General features: G+C 39.7%; 1 long non-coding RNA gene across 2 annotated transcripts; it reads right to left on the reverse strand.

Moving 5' to 3' along the window:
* Window positions 1–1607: 1607 nt before the first annotated feature.
* On the reverse strand, window positions 1608–6565 carry LOC123570027 (uncharacterized). Of its 2 annotated transcripts, none has more exons than XR_010582765.1 (4): window positions 5879–6565; window positions 4443–4731; window positions 3682–3820; window positions 1608–1700 (listed from the first exon to the last, which is right to left on the reverse strand). It is a non-coding gene; the product is annotated as an uncharacterized lncRNA (long non-coding RNA). The 2 variants fall into 2 exon arrangements; XR_010582764.1 differs by having other exon boundaries at window positions 3682–3829; window positions 5879–6564.
* Between the last annotated feature and the right edge of the window lie 689 nt (window positions 6566–7254).

Here is a 7254-nt window from a genome sequence, read left to right on the forward strand (position 1 = left end):
AGCCTCCCTAACAGCTGGGATTATAGACATAAGCCACCACGCCTGGCTAACTTTTTGTATTTTTAGTAGAGATGGAGCTTCACCATGTTGGCCAAGCTGGTCTCAAACTCCTGGCCTCAAGTACCAGGACCCTCTATCCGCCCATCTCAGCCTCCCAAAGTGCTGAGATTATAGGCGTGAGCCACCACACCCAGTCTCTTGTTAATTTGAAGTTACTATTCTATCCTAAGCATTTAGCATGGAAGGGACTCAACAAATATAAATGACTGGATGAATGAATGAAGGGATGAATGAAGATCTGGTTCAGGGGGAGATAGGCCTCCTGTCCTTAGGAAGCCAAAATGTGCTTACAACTTGTATTTGGCATTATTTTCAGAAAGGGACCTTCTTCATATTATAGTGGCTAAAAATAGAAAACTACCTAAATGTTAAGTCACAGGAGATTAATTAAATATATTACAGTCTAGACATGTTCTACAATTAAAATAACATTACAGAAGTCAAGTTGATGTATCACTTAGAATGTTTTCAGTTTCAAGTAACATAAAACCCTGACTGAAATTGACTTTAAAATAGTGACTTTTATTATTGCACATATCAGGAAGTCCAGAGGTAGAAATTTCAGGGTTGGTTGATTCTAAGTTTCAATAATGTCATCGAGGGCCAGGTTCTTTCCATCACCCTTGCTTCGCCACCCTCATGGGTCACATTTGTCCTCGTGTCGATCTCTGTCTCAGTTTCAGGATAGCTACAAAGCTCCAGGCACCACAACCAACAAACGCCATGTCCAGAGGCCTCAGGGACTTTTTCTTCAGGTCTCTTGTCTAGGATCAGGGAAGTTTTTCTCAGAAGCCCCAGCAGACCTCTCATTATCTCTCAAAAGAGACATGTGCCCACCCCTAAACTACTCACTGGAAAGAACAGCAGATGACAACTATCGGTATAGACCAGTTAGGATGAACCCCTATGATCATGGATGCAGTCACCTTCATCTGATGAGGAGGAGGAAGCCTCTGAACTAAAGTGAAGAAGAGGTGTCAGATGTATCCATCAGGATAGACTAGACTATGCAGTAACAAACAACCCCGAGATTCCAATGGTTTAAAATAACAAAAGTTGGAGCTGCGTGCAGTGCTCATGCCTGTAATCCTAGCACTTTGCAGGGCTGAGACAGGAGATCCTTTGAGCTCAGGAGTTCGAGACCAGCCTGGGCAACATAATGAGACCTCGTTTCTACAAAAAATAAACAAAATTAGCCAGGTGTGGTGGTGCGCAACTATAGTCTCAGCTACTCAGGAGGCTGAGGTGGAAGGATCGCTAAAGCCCAGCAGGTCAAGCCTGCAGTGAGCTGTGATCACACCATTGCACTCCAGCCTGGGCAACAGAGCAAGACCCTGTCTCAAAAAATACCTATAAATAATAAAATAAATAAAATAACAAAAGTCTACTTCTTGTGTCACATGTACATCATATCAACAAGGTCCTCTTTTCACCATGGTCTCTCGGATATCCAGGCTGATGGAGGAGTTCCACCTCAAACGTCGATACTCACCTTACCACAAGGAAATAGAGAGCCCTGAAAGGGGTCAGCTCAGTAATTAAAAGCTCTCACCTAGAAGTTACATGTTCCTTCCACTGTCAACTAGGCACAGGACCCCACTGGTCACAGGGATGTCAGGAAGTACAATCTTACGACATGCCTAGAAGTGAGAAGAGCCAGAAACATTTGGCAAATAGCATCATATTCGGTAAGCAATGGAAAAATATTCTGGAAACCCAATATTAACTTTTAAAAGCATGTGGGGAAATACTATCCACTGTTTTATCCCAAGTATCACTTGGAGGATGTGGGTATATAATAAGCTGGAAATAATAATTATCTTAACAAATGGCAATACAATTTCTCTTAGAGACTGTACTACATTTGTTTAGGAAGACACCTCATTAAACATCTTGGGGTGGAGGTATGAACCTGAAAGCAAGGTCTATTGGAGGATGAGAACATAAGGGAAAGCCAGCATGCTCTATATTAGAAATAAAGAAGAATTACAGATGAGGAAAAGCAATGAAGAAAGAACATAGGAAGGAATCGGAGGGAATTGCCAAGCACCATCAAGTATGGCCCCAGGACTTCCAGAGATCTTAAAGCATAGCTTCTCAACCCAGACACAGAGAGAGGATGACTCTTTTGGGGAGGGCTGTCCTGTGCCTTGCAGCGTCCTTGGTCTCTGCTCACTTAGAAGACAGTAGCACTTGCAACAACCAAAAATGTTGTAACAACCAAAAGCGTCTCTGGCTGTTGCCAAATGTCTTCTGAGTGGCAAAATCTCCCTCTGTTGAGAACCCTCCCTCCCCAAATGCCCTAAACCTTAAGTGGAGTCTACCAGATATGCAAATACTTTACCTGAGTTGTTTCTCTTGGAATATGCAAGGAGGGGGCAAATTCCACAACTGAGGTCAGTGCGAGTCACAGAGTAGAGAGCAGGGGTCCAGCAGAAGGAAGAAGAGCCCAAAGTGGCCGCCTTCCCCTCTCCTCCCAAACCCCAGAAATTCATGTAGCTTGCAGTGGGCATTGTGTGCTTATCCTGAATGTGAAAAGGGGACGGAGGTGAACTAAATTCCCAAGATTTAAAGAGACAGGGAGAATATAAATAGATACATACATAGAGACAGTAAGAAGGCATAGGATAATACATGTTAAGGCTTCCTCCCCAACATCCATTCCTTCTCTTAATACCTCCACCACTGGGTGAAGACACGGTGTCTGGGTGCATCCTCCTGCCCCTACCTCCCAAAGATCCAAGTTGTTCAAGCAGGGTATTCTCATGTCTTTTGTTTTAGTGATTAGTTCACAAGTGGGCCAATCCAAGTAGAGCTCAGGACTCTTGTGCAAAAGCTATGAGAAGTGAGGCTCCTCCTCCCTGTGAAGATGGATGTGAGAGCCTGAATCCTAGTCTTGTTGCCAGAAGGGAAGCCAGTCCAAGAATAAAGCCAGTCAATATTCAAGAGTCACTAGAGAACGATGAAGAAACTGAGCAGGAGGTCTAATCAAGCCAGTGTGAAACCTATCCTGCCACTGTTTCAAGTATATAAGCCAAAATAATTCCACTTCTTGTCTAAGCAAGTGTGAACTGGGTTTTCTGTTACAGAAAGCCTTCTCACTGATTAACATATAGATAGACAGGCTACATTAAATATATATATATGTGTGTATATATATTCACATACACACATAATTTAAAGGTCTAGATCAAAAATCATCAAAAATTAACAGTGATGCAGATTGTAGGAGCGTGGGCAAATTTAATTTCCCCTTTATGCTTATCTGAATTGTCTATAAAAAATATGCATTAGTTTCACTAGCAGAAAGAAATCATTCGTAATAATGTAGTATTTATGGGTGAAGTGGCATGGTCCTGGGATTTATTTTAAACTACCTTAGCAAAAAAAAAAAGTTGGAGGGAGATAGATAAAACAAACTTGGCAATATATCAATATTGATATTAATGCTAGGTGACAGGGACATAAGGGTTCTTTGTACTATTCTAGCTTTTATAATTTTGAAAATTCACATAATAAAATGATGAAAGAAGGAAGGAAAGAGGGAGGGAGAGAGGGAGGAAAATGAGGAGGGAGGGAGGGAGAGAGGGAGGGGGAATCTGCAGAGGTTGTTGTAATTACCATTGCTGGCTTTGCACTGTGCTGCATCTGTCCTGATGGGTCCTGAGTGTGCCTGTCCATTCCTGGCGACTTCCCATGGGTGAACACATCCTTCATAACTTCTCTGTCCTTCATCTGGATTGCACTGCTTTGGAGGTGGCTGTGAAACCTGGACATCAACGCATTGCTCAGCAACCTCCCCGGCCACCCCCGTCCATCACCAGCAACAAAATGTGTCTATTTATATTTGTATCAGTACTGCAAAAAAAAAGCATATATATATATATATGTATATACATATGTGTGTGTGTGTGTGTGTGTGTATTTTCAGTGTTGGACTTGTTGTCTTATTTTGCAGTAGCATTTGAAATAATGTCAGATGTCCCCATTGTGACGGGGAGCTTCCATGAATTAGATTAATTCCGTGAATTGGATAAAATAAATCCAGACATTACTGAAATTAACTAATTTTCTTTATAAAGCATCTGATGACAGTGATGAAAATCTGGCATCATTTAACTGTGTGCAAAGTTCTTTTCCTGCAAACGGAGACAATTCATTTAGAATACAGCTTCATTTTCTTACATGCAAAGAAAATTCAGAATGAAAAGGATTTAAGTGAATTTAGAAAAATAGATACGTAGTCTTCACGGGGTGATATGTAACCTTCCTGCTGTAGGTTCATGTGTTGAATCCTCGAGACTACTTGTTATTTGTTTTCTAAGGTTGCATAACCAATTGCTACAAACATGGTGGCTTAAAACAACAGAATTTATTCTTACAGTTCTGGAGGCCAGAAGTCCAAAATCAAGGTGTCCACAGGGCCACACTCCCTCTGAAGGCTCTGGGGGACAATTTTTCCTTGCTTCTTTCAGCTTCTGGTGGCTGTCAGCTTTCCTTGTGGCCACAGCACTCCATCTCCACCTTCGTCTTCATATGGCCTTCTCTTCCATGTCTCTGTGCCTCCTCTTCTCTGTCTTATAATGTGATTACACTTGTCATAGGATTCAGGGCTCACCTGGATCATCCAGAATAATTTCATCTCAAGATCCTTAATTACATCTGCAAAGACTTTTTTTTAAAAAAAATAGGTCACTTTCACAGGTTCTGAGTATACATACCTTTTGGGTGGACTACCATTCAACCCACTACACTACTTATGCTAACTTGGAAGCAGATGTTAACATTTCTTCAGCAGTTTTGGCAATGTTACCACTGTAGCACTTTGAATGCCAATCAATAGTTTGTGTCACTTACCCTTTCATCATCAACTTTCTTAAGAAACAGAAACTCAGCACTTAATTTTTTATTAATCATGCACTTAATTTTTAACCTCCTTGCTGCTGAAAGCATTTATTGTAAAATTTTGGAAAAATATTAACAAATAAAAATAAAGCAATATTTGTGATGTCCCCCATACAGTAACAAGACTACTCTAACAAGAGCATTTGGACTATGCCCTACAGATTGACTACTCAGATCCTATTTCCCCCACATTTTTTATGCACACATAACCTAAAATCTGCTTTATTTCCATCAGATGGTGCAGACTAATGGTCGACCAGCTTTGCACATCTCATAAACTGCAGCAGGAGCCATGGCACAACTAGATGGCACACCAAGTGACCAGCAGGGGTAGCCGCATCAAATACCTGCTTAGATCTGAAGGAATTAGCTGTTCTGAGCCGCTCATACCCAACTGCACTTAGTTTCATCACTGAGTGCCCTGCATGCTATCCTTGAAAGGGAGATGCTAGTTATATTCCATCTAGAAAGAATGGGAAAAGAAACCCAGCAGAAAAGAGTGGGATTATTTTTGGTCCTTTTTCAAAATTACTAACATATTAAAGTGAGAATTTCAATCACTGCTATACAGCGTTGGAAGAAGTTGTTCTAATCAACAGGTTTACCAAATACTTGGCTTTATTTAACTCAATCAATAATAAAAATACTTTATTTAAAATAAAAAATCAATCTGGGCACAGTGGTGTTCATCTGTAATCCCAGCTACTTGGGAGGCTGAGCTGGAAGGATCGCTTGAGGCTGGGAGTTTGAGGCCAGCCTGGGCAACATAGTGAGACCCCATCTTTAAACAAACAAATAAATAAATAAAAATAAAAACATAAAAAGTCAGGAAAATTACAAACTACATGTAAAGGCAGGATAGTAGAGACAAGTTAGGACCATGCTAGGCAATCAGAGACATGAATTATCTTACCTAGAACTCACATAGGTTTTCCATCTCTATAGTTTAACCTCTTCCAGAATGTCATACATGTGGAATCTTCCTTCTGAGTCTGGCTTCTTTAACTTGGCATAATGCACTTAAGATGCATTCATGTTGTTGCATGTATCAATAGTTTATTGTTTTTATTGCTGAGCATAGATGTATCAAAATGTGTTTATCCATTCACCTGTTATAAGGCATTTGACTTGTTTTCAGTTTTTGGTGATTACAGATAGTATTGCTATAAATATTCATGTACAGGTTTTCATTTCTCTAGGTTAAACATTTAAGAGTAGAATTGCTGAGTCATGTGGAAAATGTATACGTAATTTTATAAGAGATTGCCAAACTGTTTTTCAAAAATGGTGGCTATCCTTTGGCAGTCCTACCTGCAATATATGAGAATCCCAGCGTCCTACCTGCAATACATGATAATCCCAGCGTCCTACCTGCAATACATGATAATCCCAGCGTCCTGCCTGCAATACATGATAATCCCAGCGTCCTGCCTGCAATATATGATAATCCCAGTGTCCTACCTACAATATATGATAATCCCAGTTGCACTGAATGCTCACCGGCACTTGGTCCTGCCAGGCTTATTTGATTGTTTTTTAACCACTCTAATCGGTATGCAGTGGTATCTTTTATGGTTTTCATTTGCATTTACCTAATGAATAATATTGAGCTTCCTTCCACATACTTATTTGTCACATATATGTCTTGTTTGGTGAAGTGTTAACATTTTTTGCCAATTATATAATTGAGTTTCTTTCTTTCTTACTGAGGTTTGAGAGCTCTTTATATATTCTGGACATAAGTTTCTTATCAGATATGTGAGTTTAAAATATTTTCACTCAATCTACAGCTTGTCTTTTTATTCTTTTAGCAGTTACTTGCTCAGAGCAAGAGATCTCAATTTTTATGAAGTTCATTTATCAAATTTTTAATTGACCATGTTTTTAGTATTATATCTGAGAGAAAACTTTCACTGAACTCAAGATCTCAAAGATTTTCTTCCATTTTTTTCTTTTAAGAATTTTATGGTATTTTATGTTTAGTTCTCTGACCCATTTTAATTTTTAAAAGGTATGAGGTTTAGGTCTAGGTTCTTATTTTGTAAATGAAGGTCCTATTAGTACAACACTGTTTGTTGAAAAGACAATCCTTTCTCCATTGAATTGCCTTCCATCTTTGTCAAAATCAACTGATAATACTTGTGTGGTTCTGTTTCTGCACTCTCTGTTCCATTTATCTATGTGTTTGTCCTTTTGCCCATACCACACTGTCTTCATGGCTATGATGTTACAGTAAGTCTTCAGTTCAGGTAGTGTTAGTCCTCTAACTTTGTTCTTTTTCAAAACCGT

The sequence above is a fragment of the Macaca fascicularis genome, chromosome 18 (genome assembly GCF_037993035.2).
Source record: "Macaca fascicularis isolate 582-1 chromosome 18, T2T-MFA8v1.1".
Taxonomy (NCBI): domain Eukaryota; kingdom Metazoa; phylum Chordata; class Mammalia; order Primates; family Cercopithecidae; genus Macaca; species Macaca fascicularis.